The sequence below is a fragment of the Polyodon spathula genome, chromosome 34 (genome assembly GCF_017654505.1).
Source record: "Polyodon spathula isolate WHYD16114869_AA chromosome 34, ASM1765450v1, whole genome shotgun sequence".
Taxonomy (NCBI): Eukaryota; Metazoa; Chordata; class Actinopteri; order Acipenseriformes; family Polyodontidae; genus Polyodon; species Polyodon spathula.
Window position 1 is genome coordinate 1,467,327 of NC_054567.1, and position 20,137 is coordinate 1,487,463.

Sequence of the window (20,137 nt, forward strand, 5' to 3'; positions counted from 1 at the left end):
TCGCGAGACGTTTTGTAAATTTATTTCAAAGTCTGAATTTTCTGGCCAACTATGAAGTTACCAGAAGAAATCAATGATCTGCAGTGTAGAAACTGCGTAGGTAGGCCATATATCTACATACACTAAGTTAAACCAATTCAAAAACAAAAAACAAAATACACACACGCTTGTATGTAATTTTTTAAGACTTTGCATTGACCTCTATACACTATCTTAAAGTCCAGAGGGACTGAGGGGGAGAGTTACAGGGACTAAAGTAAATACTGCTGTATTTTTAAGTTTGAAATACCTATTTAAACATTACATGGATTTGGCCAGTGCCTTCCTCAGGTAGGCTCCCTTAATTGTGGGGACTTTTTTGACCCAGCAAGCACTATAAATGGGCATGCACACACACGTTATAATTCTAGACAATTATTTCCACCATGTGTTTTACGAATTTTAAATACAATTATTTTGAATGCAGTCGCAGTAGTAGCTATAGTCATATGGTTTCTGGACATTTGTACAAACTGCTTCAGTCTGCATCCAAAATACTGCAGGCTTGTTTCATAAGCAGTGAACCAAGGACAGATCATTTCAGTATTGCAAGGTAAATGTTACTGCAAACGTTTCACACCTTCATTTACCAGAAGAGTTTGATGTTTTCTCCATTTGTTTTTTAAACTGTTTTTAACAGGAAGTGCTATTTCATGGTTATAATGTTTAAAGGTCTGCAGGTAGATTTCCAGGTAAATTCACTGCTGACTCAGGATCGGCTGGGTTTTCCTTTCCTCAAGAAAACAATGAGATTGAAATTCCAAAGGGGATGTAGTGGAGGAATCGCACGTCACACTTCACATGTGTGTTGAAATCCTCTGTGAAGGGGATGCAGTGGAGGAATCGCACGTCACACTTCACATGTGTGTTGAAATCCTCTGTGAAGGGGATGCAGTGGAGGAATCGCACGTCACACTTCACATGTGTGTTGAAATCCTCTGTGAAGGGGATGCAGTGGAGGAATCGCACGTCACACTTCACATGTGTGTTGAAATCCTCTGTGAAGGGGATGCAGTGGAGGAATCGCACGTCACACTTCACATGTGTGTTGAAATCCTCTGTGAAGGGGATGCAGTGGAGGAATCGCACGTCACACTTCACATGTGTGTTGAAATCCTCTGTGAAGGGGATGCAGTGGAGGAATCGCACGTCACACTTCACATGTGTGTTGAAATCCTCTGTGAAGGGGATGCAGTGGAGGAATCGCACGTCACACTTCACATGTGTGTTGAAATCCTCTGTGAAGGGGATGCAGTGGAGGAATCGCACGTCACACTTCACATGTGTGTTGAAATCCTCTGTGAAGGGGATGCAGTGGAGGAATCGCATGTCACACTTCACATGTGTGTTGAAATCCTCTGTGAAGGGGATGCAGTGGAGGAATCGCACGTCACACTTCACATGTGTGTTGAAATCCTCTGTGAAGGGGATGCAGTGGAGGAATCGCACGTCACACTTCACATGTGTGTTGAAATCCTCTGTGAAGGGGATGCAGTGGAGGAATCGCACGTCACACTTCACATGTGTGTTGAAATCCTCTGTGAAGGGGATGCAGTGGAGGAATCGCACGTCACACTTCACATGTGTGTTGAAATCCTCTGTGAAGGGGATGCAGTGGAGGAATCGCACGTCACACTTCACATGTGTGTTGAAATCCTCTGTGAAGGGGATGCAGTGGAGGAATCGCACGTCACACTTCACATGTGTGTTGAAATCCTCTGTGAAGGGGATGCAGTGGAGGAATCGCACGTCACACTTCACATGTGTGTTGAAATCCTCTGTGAAGGGGATGCAGTGGAGGAATCGCACGTCACACTTCACATGTGTGTTGAAATCCTCTGTGAAGGGGATGCAGTGGAGGAATCGCACGTCACACTTCACATGTGTGTTGAAATCCTCTGTGAAGGGGATGCAGTGGAGGAATCGCACGTCACACTTCACATGTGTGTTGAAATCCTCTGTGAAGGGGATGCAGTGGAGGAATCGCACGTCACACTTCACATGTGTGTTGAAATCCTCTGTGAAGGGGATGCAGTGGAGGAATCGCACGTCACACTTCACATGTGTGTTGAAATCCTCTGTGAAGGGGATGCAGTGGAGGAATCGCACGTCACACTTCACATGTGTGTTGAAATCCTCTGTGAAGGGGATGCAGTGGAGGAATCGCATGTCACACTTCACATGTGTGTTGAAATCCTCTGTGAAGGGGTTGCATGAAGGAATCGCATGTCACACTTCACATGTGTGTTGAAATCCTCTGTGAAGGGGATGCATGAAGGAATCGCATGTCACACTTCACATGTGTGTTGAAATCCTCTGTGAAGGGGTTGCATGAAGGAATCGCATGTCACACTTCACATGTGTGTTGAAATCCTCTGTGAAGGGGATGCAGTGGAGGAATCGCATGTCACACTTCACATGTGTGTTGAAATCCTCTGTGAAGGGGTTGCAGTGGAGGAATCGCATGTCACACTTCACATGTGTGTTGAAATCCTCTGTGAAGGGGATGCAGTGGAGGAATCGCATGTCACACTTCACATGTGTGTTGAAATCCTCTGTGAAGGGGATGCAGTGGAGGAATCGCATGTCACACTTCACATGTGTGTTGAAATCCTCTGTGAAGGGGATGCAGTGGAGGAATCGCATGTCACACTTCACATGTGTGTTGAAATCCTCTGTGAAGGGGATGCAGTGGAGGAATCGCATGTCACACTTAACATGTGTGTTGAAATCCTCTGTGAAGGGGTTGCAGTGAAGGAATCGCACGTCACACTTCACATGTGTGTTGAAATCCTCTGTGAAGGGGATGCAGTGGAGGAATCGCACGTCACACTTCACATGTGTGTTGAAATCCTCTGTGAAGGGGATGCAGTGGAGGAATCGCACGTCACACTTCACATGTGTGTTGAAATCCTCTGTGAAGGGGATGCAGTGGAGGAATCGCACGTCACACTTCACATGTGTGTTGAAATCCTCTGTGAAGGGGATGCAGTGGAGGAATCGCACGTCACACTTCACATGTGTGTTGAAATCCTCTGTGAAGGGGATGCAGTGGAGGAATCGCACGTCACACTTCACATGTGTGTTGAAATCCTCTGTGAAGGGGATGCAGTGGAGGAATCGCACGTCACACTTCACATGTGTGTTGAAATCCTCTGTGAAGGGGATGCAGTGGAGGAATCGCACGTCACACTTCACATGTGTGTTGAAATCCTCTGTGAAGGGGATGCAGTGGAGGAATCGCACGTCACACTTCACATGTGTGTTGAAATCCTCTGTGAAGGGGATGCAGTGGAGGAATCGCACGTCACACTTCACATGTGTGTTGAAATCCTCTGTGAAGGGGATGCAGTGGAGGAATCGCACGTCACACTTCACATGTGTGTTGAAATCCTCTGTGAAGGGGATGCAGTGGAGGAATCGCACGTCACACTTCACATGTGTGTTGAAATCCTCTGTGAAGGGGATGCAGTGGAGGAATCGCACGTCACACTTCACATGTGTGTTGAAATCCTCTGTGAAGGGGATGCAGTGGAGGAATCGCACGTCACACTTCACATGTGTGTTGAAATCCTCTGTGAAGGGGATGCAGTGGAGGAATCGCACGTCACACTTCACATGTGTGTTGAAATCCTCTGTGAAGGGGATGCAGTGGAGGAATCGCACGTCACACTTCACATGTGTGTTGAAATCCTCTGTGAAGGGGATGCAGTGGAGGAATCGCACGTCACACTTCACATGTGTGTTGAAATCCTCTGTGAAGGGGATGCAGTGGAGGAATCGCATGTCACACTTCACATGTGTGTTGAAATCCTCTGTGAAGGGGATGCAGTGGAGGAATCGCATGTCACACTTCACATGTGTGTTGAAATCCTCTGTGAAGGGGATGCAGTGGAGGAATCGCATGTCACACTTCACATGTGTGTTGAAATCCTCTGTGAAGGGGTTGCATGAAGGAATCGGATGTCACACTTCACATGTGTGTTGAAATCCTCTGTGAAGGGGTTGCATGGAGGAATCGCATGTCACACTTCACATGTGTGTTGAAATCCTCTGTGAAGGGGATGCAGTGGAGGAATCGCATGTCACACTTCACATGTGTGTTGAAATCCTCTGTGAAGGGGTTGCATGAAGGAATCGCACGTCACACTTCACATGTGTGTTGAAATCCTCTGTGAAGGGGATGCAGTGGAGGAATCGCACGTCACACTTCACATGTGTGTTGAAATCCTCTGTGAAGGGGATGCAGTGGAGGAATCGCACGTCACACTTCACATGTGTGTTGAAATCCTCTGTGAAGGGGATGCAGTGGAGGAATCGCACGTCACACTTCACATGTGTGTTGAAATCCTCTGTGAAGGGGATGCAGTGGAGGAATCGCACGTCACACTTCACATGTGTGTTGAAATCCTCTGTGAAGGGGATGCAGTGGAGGAATCGCACGTCACACTTCACATGTGTGTTGAAATCCTCTGTGAAGGGGATGCAGTGGAGGAATCGCACGTCACACTTCACATGTGTGTTGAAATCCTCTGTGAAGGGGATGCAGTGGAGGAATCGCACGTCACACTTCACATGTGTGTTGAAATCCTCTGTGAAGGGGATGCAGTGGAGGAATCGCACGTCACACTTCACATGTGTGTTGAAATCCTCTGTGAAGGGGATGCAGTGGAGGAATCGCACGTCACACTTCACATGTGTGTTGAAATCCTCTGTGAAGGGGTTGCATGAAGGAATCGCACGTCACACTTCACATGTGTGTTGAAATCCTCTGTGAAGGGGATGCAGTGGAGGAATCGCACGTCACACTTCACATGTGTGTTGAAATCCTCTGTGAAGGGGATGCAGTGGAGGAATCGCACGTCACACTTCACATGTGTGTTGAAATCCTCTGTGAAGGGGATGCAGTGGAGGAATCGCATGTCACACTTCACATGTGTGTTGAAATCCTCTGTGAAGGGGATGCAGTGGAGGAATCGCATGTCACACTTCACATGTGTGTTGAAATCCTCTGTGAAGGGGATGCAGTGGAGGAATCGCATGTCACACTTCACATGTGTGTTGAAATCCTCTGTGAAGGGGATGCAGTGGAGGAATCGCATGTCACACTTCACATGTGTGTTGAAATCCTCTGTGAAGGGGATGCAGTGGAGGAATCGCATGTCACACTTCACATGTGTGTTGAAATCCTCTGTGAAGGGGATGCAGTGGAGGAATCGCATGTCACACTTCACATGTGTGTTGAAATCCTCTGTGAAGGGGATGCAGTGGAGGAATCGCATGTCACACTTCACATGTGTGTTGAAATCCTCTGTGAAGGGGATGCAGTGGAGGAATCGCATGTCACACTTCACATGTGTGTTGAAATCCTCTGTGAAGGGGATGCAGTGGAGGAATCGCATGTCACACTTCACATGTGTGTTGAAATCCTCTGTGAAGGGGATGCAGTGGAGGAATCGCATGTCACACTTCACATGTGTGTTGAAATCCTCTGTGAAGGGGATGCAGTGGAGGAATCGCATGTCACACTTCACATGTGTGTTGAAATCCTCTGTGAAGGGGATGCAGTGGAGGAATCGCAGGTCACACTTCACATGTGTGTTGAAATCCTCTGTGAAGGGGATGCAGTGGAGGAATCGCATGTCACACTTCACATGTGTGTTGAAATCCTCTGTGAAGGGGATGCAGTGGAAGAATCGCATGTCACACTTCACATGTGTGTTGAAATCCTCTGTGAAGGGGATGCAGTGGAGGAATCGCATGTCACACTTCACATGTGTGTTGAAATCCTCTGTGAAGGGGTTGCATGAAGGAATCGCATGTCAGTCTTCACTTCTGGAGAATCACTTGTACAACTGTTAGGAAACCTGCTGCTTACATTATGTATTTATTGACTAGAATCTGGGGTTACATGAGGAGGATGCCTGTCTGAACTTCTGTATGTCATACTGCAAACGGTATATGTACCTTGAATCTAGTATCAATTTGTGATTAAACTTTTCATTGCTAATTCGTACTCTATACTGTTCTGGATATACTGTCAAAATAGGCAGTATTTGATGTGAATTCTGATGTGAATTTACGGGAGGTGGGGGATTGTGCATGTTACTGAGTCATGTTGCTGCTCTGATGTGAATGTGCGGGGGGGGAGGGGTGCATGTTACTGAGTCATGTTGCTGCTCTGATGTGAATGTGCAGGGGGGGGGGTGCATGTTACTGAGTCATGTTGCTGCTCTGATGTGAATGTGCGGGGGGGGAGGGGTGCATGTTACTGAGTCATGTTGCTGCTCTGATGTGAATGTGCAGGGGGGGGGGTGCATGTTACTGAGTCATGTTGCTGCTCTGATGTGAATGTGCAGGGGGGGGGTGCATGTTACTGAGTCATGTTGCTGCTCTGATGTGAATGTGCGGGGGGGGGGGGGGGGTGCATGTTACTGAGTCATGTTGCTGCTCTGATGTGAATGTGCAGGGGGGGGGTGCATGTTACTGAGTCATGTTGCTGCTCTGATGTGAATGTGCGGGGGGGGGGGGGTGCATGTTACTGAGTCATGTTGCTGCTCTGATGTGAATGTGCGGGGGGGGGGGGTGCATGTTACTGAGTCATGTTGCTGCTCTGATGTGAATGTGCAGGGGGGGGGTGCATGTTACTGAGTCATGTTGCTGCTCTGATGTGAATGTGGGGGGGGGGGGGGGGGGTGCATGTTACTGAGTCATGTTGCTGCTCTGATGTGAATGTGCAGGGGGGGGGTGCATGTTACTGAGTCATGTTGCTGCTCTGATGTGAATGCGGGGGGGGGGGGGGGGGGGGGTGCATGTTACGAGTCATGTTGCTGCTCTGATGTGATGTGCGGGGGGGGGGGGGGGGGGGGGGGGGGGGTGCATGTTACTGAGTCATGTTGCTGCTCTGATGTGAATGTGCGGGGGGGGGGGGGTGCATGTTACTGAGTCATGTTGCTGCTCTGATGTGAATGCGGGGGGGGGGGGGGGGGGTGCATGTTACTGAGTCATGTTGCTGCTCTGATGTGAATGTGCAGGGGGGGGGGTGCATGTTACTGAGTCATGTTGCTGCTCTGATGTGAATGTGCAGGGGGGGGGTGCATGTTACTGAGTCATGTTGCTGCTCTGATGTGAATGTGCAGGGGGGGGGGTGCATGTTACTGAGTCATGTTGCTGCTCTGATGTGAATGTGCAGGGGGGGGGGTGCATGTTACTGAGTCATGTTGCTGCTCTGATGTGAATGTGCGGGGGGGGGGGGGTGCATGTTACTGAGTCATGTTGCTGCTCTGATGTGAATGTGCGGGGGGGGGGGGGGGGGGGGTGCATGTTACTGAGTCATGTTGCTGCTCTGATGTGAATGTGCAGGGGGGGGGGTGCATGTTACTGAGTCATGTTGCTGCTCTGATGTGAATGTGCAGGGGGGGGGTGCATGTTACTGAGTCATGTTGCTGCTAACTATGTTTCCCTATATACCTAGAAGACCATGGTCTGTTCCAGTATGGAGAGCAATTGTACGAAAAAGAACAGATAATGCACATAGACCCCAGGCAAGCACAATATATGTAATTTTAATGTGTTGCTATTGTGAACATAGTACCAGCTGACAGCATTTAACTGAGTTTACATTTTATTTATTTATTTATTTTTAGTAGTTGCCAATTATTTTGTATTATTTCCTCCCAATTTAGAGTATCCAATTATTATTTAGGCTCAGCTCACTGCTGCCACCCTTGCGCTGACTCAGGCGGGTGAAGACAGACACACGCTGTTCTCCAAAGTGTGTGCCGTCAGCCATTGCTTCTTTTCACACTGCAGACTCACCATGCAGCCACCTCAGAGCTACAGCTTCGGAGGACAATGCAGCTCTGAGCAGCTTACAGGCAAGCCCGCAGGTGCCCGACCAGGTTACAGGGGGCACTGGTGCACGGTGAGCCGAGGACACGCTAGCCGACCTAATCCCGCCCCCCCCGGGCGGTGCTCGGCCAATTGTGCGCCGCCCCCTGGGAACTCCCGTCCACGGTCGACAATGGAATAGCCTGGACTCGAACAGGCGACGTCCAGGCTATAGGGCCGGATGCGCCACTTGGGAGATCCCTCTAGATTTACATTTTCAAGTTAAAATAAATAAAGTGAAGCAAACCTCAGTACAAAACAGGTGCCAACGCATTTACTGAGATATTAGACAGCATTGCCATTATGTTTTAGAGCCTAATTAAAATATAACTGTTCTTGTTTCAATGAACATTTTGGGACAAACCACTGCAACTATTTCATATGACACTTGTAGGAGATGTATTTCATCAACCATAATCAATAGATTAAATTAAACATCAAGGTTAGGAATCCTACCTGAACACTGCATTGTACCCAGACATCAATGCAAAGGGTATAACCACAACAAAAGCTGTCCCCCCATAAACAATATGAAGACCCAGTACACTGAATAAAGCACAAGCAGAAATCTTAATCTGCTTGACTTCATTTCTCACAGTTCAACATTGTGATTGAGTGCTATGAAGTTATGGAAATTCAATATGAAACTATATGGCAGTACTGTAATAATAATACAATATATAAGATGTTAATATTCCTAACTATGCCGTGGATGAGGTATGTGCATTGAACAATGACTCATGGAAGGCTGTGGTTACAGACAGCTCTATGATGCAAGCTGTGCACCAAGCCACCCTTTTCCCCTAGGCCTGCTACTGCAAACAGACAGGTTCTATTGCTCTAAGGCACATACTTTTTCAAACACTTTGTACAATAACAGCAATACAGTAAAGAAAGTGTGTGACTGTTTTAGCTTGCAAAGCTTTGATTCTCATCTAACTAATAGAAAACGGGTGTACTCCAACTTAATGAACACTGAGACGAAGGTTGCACACAATGGAACAACAAAGTAACATAAATAAAAAAAAAAAAAAAAAAAAAAAAAAATTCAACAAAAATGTAAAATAAATAAATAAACGAAACAAAACAAAAGAATGAGAAACCACAAGCGATCCAATTAGAATTCCCGGGTAATGTTATGGTCGCTCAGCCCTTTTGTCTCTGCTTTTCATGTGAACAGTGCTGAAGCTGTGGCGCTGCCTGTCTGTGATGGCGGACCGGGGTCTGAAGCAGGGCTTGCTGAAGCACACACAGCCTCACAGCGCGGCTTTTCAGCCTTGCTTTTGATCCACCGCCGGAAAAAACAGCAGATCCCCAGCCACTTATTACCCTTGCTGGGTGACCAGAATAACTATCGGGATCGGCCTTTTTTCGGTGCCTTCACCCTGTCGTGGGGAGATTGATCGCGATCCAGACAGCGCGGACCGCATGACCCGCATCCTTTGGGAAGGTAACCCAGCATATCTACTTTATTATTAAAAAAAAATAAATAAATAAAAAATAAAAAAAAAAACCAACCAAACCAGCCAAACAAACACACAAACAAACAAAAAAAAAACATGTAATTTATAATTATAGATTAAAAACAAATAAACAGTTAATTACAAACAACGTCGAAGCGGTTTTAATTTTGGGAAGCGTTTTCCTGGGTTATATTTCTTGTGGAAATTTTAGTTTTGGAAAAAAAAAAAAAAACTTTGCAGTTGTTCAGTACAGTGCATTTGAAGTTGAAACGCGGGTGTGTGCTTAACTAGTGTCAAACCGGATAATTAGTTCAGTATAACAGTGAAAGTAGTCGCAGTGGTCGAGTTCAGAAAACCACAAATTAACAGCAGCCATTTTCAGCTGCAGATTTTTTTTCTCTATTTTTAAGACCATTTCTTATTTCTGGAAAATTGGCAAATATTGAAGAAGTATCTGCTTGTGCTCTGTGCATTCGTTTTTCACTTACAGCAGTTACCTACTTTAAGTTAATAAAATAGTCTTAGTGGAGGATTGCATTTAAAAAAAGTAATTTATTTTATAGAATAGCGCCCTCTGTCGGAGAGATGAGAATTTTTTAATTTTTTTATTTCTTAATTCTTACTTGCAAATTTATAATTTTTTTGGTAAAATTTTAGAGTGAAAATAAAGCATTTTCGTTTTAGGAAATTATATCATACACGTAAACTATGAGAGTACATTATATATATATATATATATATATATATTATATATATATATATATATATATATATAATTTATAAATAGTTTTTTTGAGGTTGTAAACCCAGTGATTTTATAATGGCATTATACAGCGTTTTATGTGGTTTTCATGTATTTAAATAATTTTGTCATGGTAGTCACTGGTAATCTCATATGATTGTAGCTGCAAGTGTTGCCTCTTAGCCTTTGTGATTTCAGTGCTGATACAGAATTGCAATTAGAAATCACCCTGCAGACTGGTGAATTCCTGTACCACACTTTTAGAAATCAGCCAGGATTGGTTGATTTGGCACAGTTGTTATTTGCAATGTACATCTCTACAGTGATGGGTGCACTAGCTTGACCAGACAGCACTCCTGAACAGTACCTCATGTGAAACCATTATTTCAGGAGGTAAAACCATGAATTTAAGGACTGAATTTTGATCGAGAAAGTTAAATGTATATTTGATGGGAGTGGGGGTGGGCCCTGGCTGTTCACTATTAAAGCATTGCTCTTTGGACTCACTGATTGAAATACTGCAAATAAAATCTTTGTGGTGGTGAGGATTTGAGTTCAAATTTACTTCTTACTGACCTGGTTAGTGCTGAATGCAGAACATGGATGTGTGTGTATATTGATTTATTTATTGATTGTTTTGTATTTATTTGTGTATTGATATATGGTGTACTGAAGAAGACTTGAGCTGCTGTAAATTGGTTGTGGCAAATGATCCATCAACTTCTAATTGGTTTCTTTTGATGGTGCAGTGCTGGGTCGCACCAAGACTGGGAATGTTACAGGTCTGATTCACAGAGCGCATGCAGAATGGTTATTTTATTATTTGGCCTGATTCACAGAGCGCGTGCAGAATGGTTATTTTATTATTTGGCCTGATTCACAGAGCGCGTGCAGAATGGTTATTTTATTATTTGGCCTGATTCACAGAGCGCGTGCAGTATGCGCAATCACAATGGTTGTTTTATTATTTGGACACAGCAGAGCGTGCGTTAGAAGCTCATCTCAAGCAGTGCCATAACCAGAGCTGCCTTTCTACCGAGGTCAAACTAGACTGCCAGTATTTATAATATACAGGGTTAGAAACTAACAACATTGTGGTACTAGTCCAAAGGACGGGATGACACAGGAAAACAGTTCTGTCAGCGTGTCACCTTGCCGACCACCAAGCTCCGCCTGAAACTCACACCGATGACACAAATATGTGTTGCTATTTACAGAAGTACCGTCTGGTTTGTGGAGTTGGAGGGTTACAGCCTGGGAGTGATTAAATAACTTAATTACTACCTGCAATAATTAGTGGACTCACACGGTCTTCACTAAAGTCCCAATTTAAAGACAGTACGTTTCACTGGAGCCCTCAGGATGAAATTGTTAGCTAGGTGGTTAAATATATATTTGTATTTATTTATTTACTGCAAATACAGTACAATCTGCCAGAACTGATGGACGCTGGATATTAATAAGAGAATAAAAACTGCAAAAGAAAAGCAAGGGAAGAGCAGATCTTTTAAGATCCCCTTTGTATCAGTGGATCTGAAGATCCCCTTTGTCAGCCACCTGTTAACGTTTTGCTATAAAAATGGTACTAACTGTATTGGCATAAGAAAATAGTGTTTTAAAAATGTAACTTCACCTTCTAATCACTGAAAATATGCGGATGATAATGTAAACAACACTAAGCTACAGAGAGCAAGTTCCAAACTTTAAATGTGTTACTGTTTCTAGTTAAGAACCCAGCTTTATTATGAATACATTGTGTTATACACTGAGTGTACAAAACAATAGGAAGACCTTCCTAATATTGGGTTGCACCTCCTTTTGCCCTCAGAACAGCGTCAATTCGTCAGGGCATGGACTCTGCAAGGTGTCGAAAGCGTTCCACAGGGATGCCCATGTTGACTCCAGTGCTTCCCACAGTTGTGTCAAGTTGGCTGGTAGTGGATCTCTACTCCGAATAGCTTGTTCCATCTCCCACAGATGCTCAGTTGGATTGAGATCTGGTGACTGGGCAGGCCACTGCAGTAAGCTGAATTCACTGTCGTGTTCATGGAACCATTCCTGGACAATCCTAGCCTTGTGGCATGGGGCATTATCCTGCTGAAAAAATCTATTAGCAGATGGATACACTGCTGCCATGAAGGGATGCACCTGATTGGCAATGATGTTCAGCTATCCTGTGGCATTCAAACATTGCTCCACTTTTATCAAGGGGCCCAATGTGTGCCATATAAATACACCCCACACCATTACACCATCACCACCACCAGCCTGCAGTGTTGACACGCGGCATGATGGATGCATGTACTCATGCGGTTTTCTCCATACCCCAGTCCTCCCATCAGCAGGAACTGGGATTCATCAGACCAGGCAATGCTTTTCCAATCCTCCAGTGTTTTCGTTCCTTAACCCACTGCAACTGCAGTTTCTTGTGTTTAACTGAAAGAAGTGGAACTCTGTTAGGTCGTCGGCTGCCATACCCCATTCGTGTCAAGGTACGACGAGTTGTGCATTCTTTTATGGGTCTTTCGGCACCAACGTTGTACTGGACTGTCATTTTATTAATTGTAGCCCGTCTGTTGCTCTGCACAATTCGTGTCAGCCTCCTTTGGCCTCTTCATCAATGAGCAGTTTTCGACTACTGGCCTGCCGTTGGCTGGATGTCCTTTGGGTGGTGGACCATCCTTGATTCACATGGGAAACTGGCACGTGAAAAACCCAGCAGCGTTGCAGTTCTTGACACACTCAAACCGGCACACCATACCCCGTTCAAAGGCACTTAAATCTTTTGTCTTGCCCATTTACCCCCTGGATGGCACACATGCACAAGCCATGTCTCAATTGTGGCAAGGCTTAAAAATCCTTCTTTAACCTGTCTCCCCTTCATCTACACTGATTAAAGTGGATTTAACAGGTTACATCAATAAGGGATCATAGCTTTCACCAGGATTCACCTTGTCAGTCTATTTCATGGAAAGAGCAGGTGTTCCTAATGTTTTATACACTCAGTGTATGTGTTAAGCAACATGCTATGTTAATGTTCATTGTGGTAATTGTTTATTTATTAGTTTTACAATGTTTATTATTTTTTGATCTCATTAGTACAACAGGGCTCCTTTGCTAATCATATCGTCGGTCTTTTTTCTTTTGTGGTGGGGGGTCGCAACCCGGTAAAAATCTCCACATGTAAAATGACTTTACAGTTATTTCAAAGATGCAACATGTTGCCATAAAATCAAACGCCCAATAAACTTTACATCCCTGCATTGGGAGAACAAACACAAATGTCATGGGGTTGGCATTGCAGGGGTGATGAATGGAGCATTCAGATCTGAGTGACTGTTTTGTAAACATTATGAATGCTTATTCACCACTGCTACACCCCTTTAGAAAATTGACTTCCTGCATTTTTTTAAATGAAAGACTGAACCTGAGAGTATATCTGAATATTCGTTTTAAGCACTCGCCCAGAAGACAACTAAGACACAGACATCAACTAGTCCTCGTCAGATTGAATTTTCCTTGGACGTTTGGACTTGGAGTTTCTAACCCTGCATATACAATACAGTAATCCGTCACATATCCGACTGCAGTGGGACCAGAGTAAGGGCGGATTTGTAAAAGTTGGAGAATGAATCCCGTTTTAAATATCGTTATACCTAGATTAAAAAAGTTATTGTATCTGATAGTCTGAGAAGTAGAATTCCATAGACGAGGGGCACAGTAACTGAAAAACCTTGGCACTGCAAGACTACATTGGCTGGTGGCAGTGCACTACAAAGAAAAAAATAATTAAAAGAAATAAAAAAATAAACATGGTCCAAGAAATTAAAAAGATTGTGAAACACAGAATCCGCAAGATTGTTTATTTAATTTGTGAATGGTGTTTATACAACCTAAGACATTACTCGGCTGTTAACACTGCTTTAGAGTTTTGTATTGTACTCTTAAAAAGTACAGTAGCAAAACTGGGAACAGTTAACAGCTGCAGTGTTCCTGAGACGCCTGGGCACCCTGCAGCACCAGCACTCTGTCTCTGTTTGCACCACAGAAGAACGTACCTCGCCGCCATATCAAATTTCCTTACTCCTTGATTTAAAAAAAAAAAAAAAAAAAAAAAAAAAAAGTGTCATGCCTGGATAGATGTTGTGCTGAAAGTGATTGGCAGTTTTTATGCTGTGAATACGAAGTCATTACAAACAACTATGTTAGCATGACTAGGTCCTGTAAAATGAACAGCCCTTGCCTAAGAAAGGTGTAGTTTTAATTAGCATTTACTTAGAACACTTAATATTTATGTATTCTGATTGGTCCAAATGAGTGTGTGTACTACATGTGCGTTTTTGACCCAGATGGCCTTCCATACTCACCCCAACGCAGCTGTGTTTCCTGCATGATTATAAAAACCAAACACAGATGAGTGACCCGGGGGCACAGGCAAGTGCAAACCTGAGAGTCACGACAGACCCTGCGTGCGTACACCCTTGAAAAACTAACATCTCTGAACTCTCATTCCCACGTGTAACATACGCAATGCTGAGTCACTGTGCTGCATTCGTGGATCAACTGAAAAAACTGAAACGTATCTTCATCATAGGGTTTATTGTCCTTAATAAACAGTGTAATACAGTGTATAGTATTTCCTACTGTTTTGGGTTTGTTGTGGTAAAAAAAAGGACATTAAAATAAGGGGATGATGGCAATTGAAAAACTGGTTATTTAAAGTAATCTTTATTTTAATTTTTAAACTTGAAAGAAAATCATTGTAAGCATTGTAGACATTTCTAAACTCCTGAGAAGAAAAACGTTTTGCACATATTTTTACAGATTTTAAAGGCTTCCTCTTTTTTTTTTTTTTTTTCCTGAGATGGCATTGTTGCGCACGGTAGAAATCCATCTGTTTTTTGAAAGGGTCCGATCTTAAGTTTTGTTCTTTGATTTTGAGCATCTAAATATATGGTAGTAAATATTGGCTTGCGTTTTAAGGCAGTTCAGGAATTGTTTTAGCGAGTTTTTTGTTAACTCTTAGTAGGTTATACAGTATCTGTGATTTATTTATTTATTTTTGTTCTGCAAGTAATGTTGGGGAAAATGTCTGAACGAACATTTCTTTGCATCTGTTCAAAGGCCAGGAATGACACAACTGATAGAAATTCAAAAAATGTATCGCAGTGTGTTTTGCCTTGTACTGATTTACCAGCTTGCCATTTGTGTGACACAGTTTCTAAATTAGCAAGTGGAAAAATAGCTCTGTTGGTGTGGGATTTCTGTATACAGTCTCAGGTGAAAGTATTGCCCCCCTACGCTTACTATGCGAGACAACAGATTAAAGACATGCATGTAGTAAACTTCAACCACTTTTTAACCCCTTCTCTGCTGATGCCCTGGTGACGCCCTGTGCTACAGGCATTTGGTGATTTGGGGACTCGTCTGTTTTACATAAAAATTACTAGATGTTCCTTTTTAGATACCCCTGGCAAACTATATATTGTTTTTTTGCCAGACTGAAGTTTTTATTGGTGCCAAGTTCTTTTGGTTTACTTGGTCATGTGACCGCAAAATACAGCTATTACAAACAAAACTTGGGTTACTTGCTCTAGACAGACACCAGGCAAGTTTGACTTTTCCACTTTGAAATATGCAGCCCACGGTCCATAGCACCCACCCTAATTTCATGTACCCAGCACACCTCTAAAGAATGAGATATCCTGGCATAAGTATGCATTTTTAAAAACTGCACAAAATAAGGATTTTAGAAACGGGTAACATGACATTGCATGTCAATGGTGTGTTACCTGTAATCCTTCTGCAATTTGAGGTAATGCCACTATATAGCAAAAGTCAGTTGTTTTTCCTTATGTTTAGACCTGTGAATCTGACAGCTTTTATACCATTATTATAAGGACAGTGGTTTTGAATTGCCCCGAGTGTCCTGAATTCAAAAATACTTATTTTTTTTCAAGCGTTTACAGGCCCTAGACTGAGATTAGGCCACTTTGACCTGTCCTCTTTGAAAAACACAGCCCATGGTTCATAGTACCCACCCTGATTTCAAGTGGCATAATCCTTCTGTAGCCCAAGGTAATGTTGCTGCATGACATAAAAACAAGAGACTGGGGTTTATTTAGTCTTTCTAGTACTCATGTACCGTGTGGTATTTTTCAAAACACTTCAAACAGAGGCCTGGCTGAGAGGGACAGTGGAGACAGTAGTACCATGTATCCCTCTGTAGGAAAGCCCTTGTGGAAAGACACACGGCACCTTTTTTGTGGTTTGGCTTTTTTGGCAGTGAAAGTTGACCCACACCCCAAGGGCAGCATATATAATGAAAATAAAATTGGTCCAATTAATTGGAACGCCACAAGTAACCTCAGATAGTAAGGAGGTGTCGTCCCCAATTTTAACATATTGTTGAGAGAGATGATTTAAACCAGGACAGTACAGTGCCTGACAATCTCACAAGATGCTCGAAATGGTCAGTCAGGGTGGCATGGTCAATGGTGTCAGAAGCAGTTCTTCGATCTATGAGAACAAGGACTGTAGGTGAACCCGTGTCCGCAGACATAAGGACATCGTTCAGCACTCTTACTAGAGCAGTTCCAGTACTGTGTCCTGGGCGGAAACCCGACTGGAATGTCTCACATATGTTATGGGCTGCTAAAAAGGAAATTGGTTGGTTACCTACCACTTTCTGTAAGACTTCAGTTAGAAAGACGAGATTTGAAATAGGCCTAAAATTGTTCAGTGTTTGCGGATCAAGGGTAGGTTTTTTAAGCAGTGGTCGTACTACAGCAACCTTGAAAGACTCAGGAACAGTGCCAGATGAGAGAGAGCTATTAATTATATTTAAGGTGGTGTTATTTATTTTAGAAAAAATATCTTTGAGCAATTTAGTAGGAATGGGATCCAAATCACATGTGGTGGTTTTAGTCTTACCAGTTAGGTCAGTAAGATCTGGGTGATTGATTAAAGTGAAAGAGTCAAAGGTGTGGTCTGATAAAGCAGGACCCGGGCAAATCACTGTGTCTTTACTGCTGAGCAGCCTGTTTAAATTGTCAGTAGTATTAGAAATCTGATTTTTTATATCATTAGTTTTTTTGTTGAAATGGTTAATAAAATCATTGCTGCTAGCTGAAGGTAGTGCACCCAGAGAGTGTTCTTTCTGTTGATTAGTTACTTTAGCTATTGTTTTGAATAGGAAATGGGGATTTTGTTTGTTTCTAGAGTAATAAGCTGATCTTGCTGAAGACAAGACTGCCTTGTATTTCAGAATACTATCTTTCCAAGTGAGAAGAAAGACTTGCAGTTTGGTATCTTTCCATGTGCGTTCTAGTTTTCTGCATGTACGTTTAAGCGCATGTGTAATTTCATTGAACCATGGAGAAAATCTTGTGACTGTAATTCTTGTGTTTTTAATAGGGGCAGTAATATCAAAATAGTGCTCAAAGTGGTATTATATAAATCCACCATCTTATCCCCTGATTCTGCCTGGATGGGTGCTTGAGTAGGCAGTGCTTCCAGAAATAAATCAGTAATTTGTGAGTAATGAGGGCGAACTTTGACAAAGCACACTGATTATTTTAATAGAGCTAGGCAGTGATAATTCAAAAAGGATGGCTGAGTGGTCAGAGAGTGCAAAATCTGTAATTATTAGATTTTGAATATTGAAACCACGAGTGAGAATTAAATCTAAAGCATGACCATGAATATGGTTGGGACCAGTGACATGTTTGGAAAACCCAAATTAATCTACCAGTGACCTAAATGTCCTAGCAGAGGGATCTAGAGCCACATCAATATGTATATTAAAAACACCCAATATTAAAATTCTGTTGTGCTTAACTGTCATTGTAGATAATAATTAAGCAAATTCAGAGAGAAAGAGAATTTGGTCTGGGGGTCGGTAGATTACTATGATGTAGATAGATTGAAGTTTTTTTTTACAGAAGCAGTAAGTAGTTCAAAGAGGTATAACCGTCAGTATTCTCCAGGTAAAAATCTAGTTCTTCACCAAAAACGGTAGCAATGCCACCACCCTGGCTTTGGTTATGCGCTTTCTGGTAGAAGGAGAAACCGGATGGACAGGCCGCTATTCATGGGACAGTCTTGTCCTGTTTTAGCCATGTCTCAACCAGAGCCAGGATGTCTATTTCTAACTCCAGAATAGTCATTAATTTGGAGAGATTTATTACCCAGAGTTCGTGAATTCAGCAATGCCACACGAAAAGAAGTTGCTGTTGAATTAATAGAATTTTTACTAGGTGTCAATTTAATTTTTATTACATTTTTTGAATACGATCCCTGGAAAGAAGCTGGAAATAGACAACGAGGAAGTGATACTACAGTGATAGGGCAACCAGTTTGTTGAGATTGTATGCATTGCTGGGAATTCACAATAAATCTCCTGGAAGCTTAGTGAGTCAAAGGTTTTTATAACAGTTCTGTATACTCTCTGCTAGTCTGATTGAGCCTCTCTTCTTAGGATGCAGTCCATCTCTCTTAAAAAACACAGGTCTTTCCCAGAAGCTTTCCCAATAATTAACAAACCCTAAATTCTCAGAGGAACAACAATCTGCTGCCAGTTGTTTAATGAGAATAGTCTGCTAATAGGTTTGCAGCCTCCTAATAACAGGTAGGGGGTCAGAAAATATAATACTCTTTCCTGTCTGTTTTGCTTCATGACAGTGTTTCAAAGTGTTTTTTAAGGGTTTCAGATTCTGTACATCTAATGTCATTTGTACCCACATGAGTAATTATAGTTGAAACCTTGCTATGTTTTTTGACCAAGTTTTTTAGTTTGGCTGAAATGCCAAGAACTAGCACCTGAGATGCTCTCAATAGACTCTAACAATAGAGTCTCCAATCAAGAGCACCTCGCTAGAGGTGGTATCAGAATTATCTTCTGTGGTGAGGGGGCTAAATCTATTGCATATATTGATTTTTGAAGACATAGCTGTGGAAGTCACAGCTCTTGACTTTTTTCTTTGATAGACCCTTTTATCTTGACCTTGGAAGTGTGGTGGTAGAGAGGTGGGAGGGGATGGAACACCTGTGTCCGACATGAAGTCTGCTGAGGCATGTTCCTCCTTCACTTCTTTATTTGTAATATTGACAGTCTCATTGTGGGTAGTGTTGATAAATGAATTATCAATAAACTGTTTGAGTTGAGCAATGCATTTGAGGCTGCAAATTTGTTCTTCTAGATTTGTTATTTTACAGATTTAATTCCTGAATGATACTGCAATTTGAACATACATAGGTATCCAGATAATCATTACAGCTAACAGTAAACATAGAATGTGAAGTACATTGCATAGCTTTGTCATTAAGTAAAACTCCCTTTTTCCAGTAGAATGCTGCAGTCCTCTGCTCACAAACTGCAGGCCTCAGAGACCAGAGCTTTCCTGCTGCCTGGAGCCAGGGACCAGGGTGTTGCAGCTGCTGCTGGATTAGGGTAGAGCCTTGATCTTTAGTACTGCTGTGGTGGAAGGTGCTGGAGAACAGGTCTCAGATCCAGCCTCTCAGTGCTGCTGCTGTGGGAGAATGCTGGAGAACAGGCCTCAGATCTAGCCTCTCAGTGCTGCTGCTGGTCTGTAACATTGTCTGAAATCACTGCACATTACAGCTCTGAGCTTTCCACAGAAGCTCTCACGTCTCCGGTATCCTCAAAATAGAGCAATTTATAATCCAGGCTAGAGAGCCGGTCCACAAGCCACACCCGTGCCTTCCAACAGACTCCATGACTGTTGTACAAAGAAATCACGTACATGCCAAGCTTCTTGTACCATGCCATGGTCTTCCTAGCAGCATTGTACGGCTCCAGCATCTAGTCAGATGCTGCACAGTGGCTTTCAAAAGTATTCACTCCCCTTGGACTTTTCCACATTTTATTGTGTTACAACATGGCATCAAAATGGATTTAATTAGAACATAAGAACATAAAAAAGTTTACAAACGAGAGGAGGCCATTCGGCCCATCTTGCTCGTTTGGTTGTTAGTAGCATAT

The 20,137-nt window shown here is 43.1% G+C and overlaps 1 protein-coding gene across 3 annotated transcripts in view; it reads left to right on the forward strand.

Annotated features, from left to right (window-relative positions):
- The first annotated feature begins 9,075 nt into the window (after window positions 1-9,075).
- Window positions 9,076-20,137, forward strand: part of LOC121303623 (zinc finger protein 618-like) — a 54,303-nt gene continuing 43,241 nt past the window's right edge. For all 3 annotated transcript variants that reach the window (XM_041234416.1, XM_041234418.1, XM_041234417.1), the window contains exon 1: window positions 9,076-9,379. The gene's annotated coding sequence lies outside the window, so the exon portion shown is untranslated. The remainder of the gene's footprint in view (window positions 9,380-20,137) is intronic.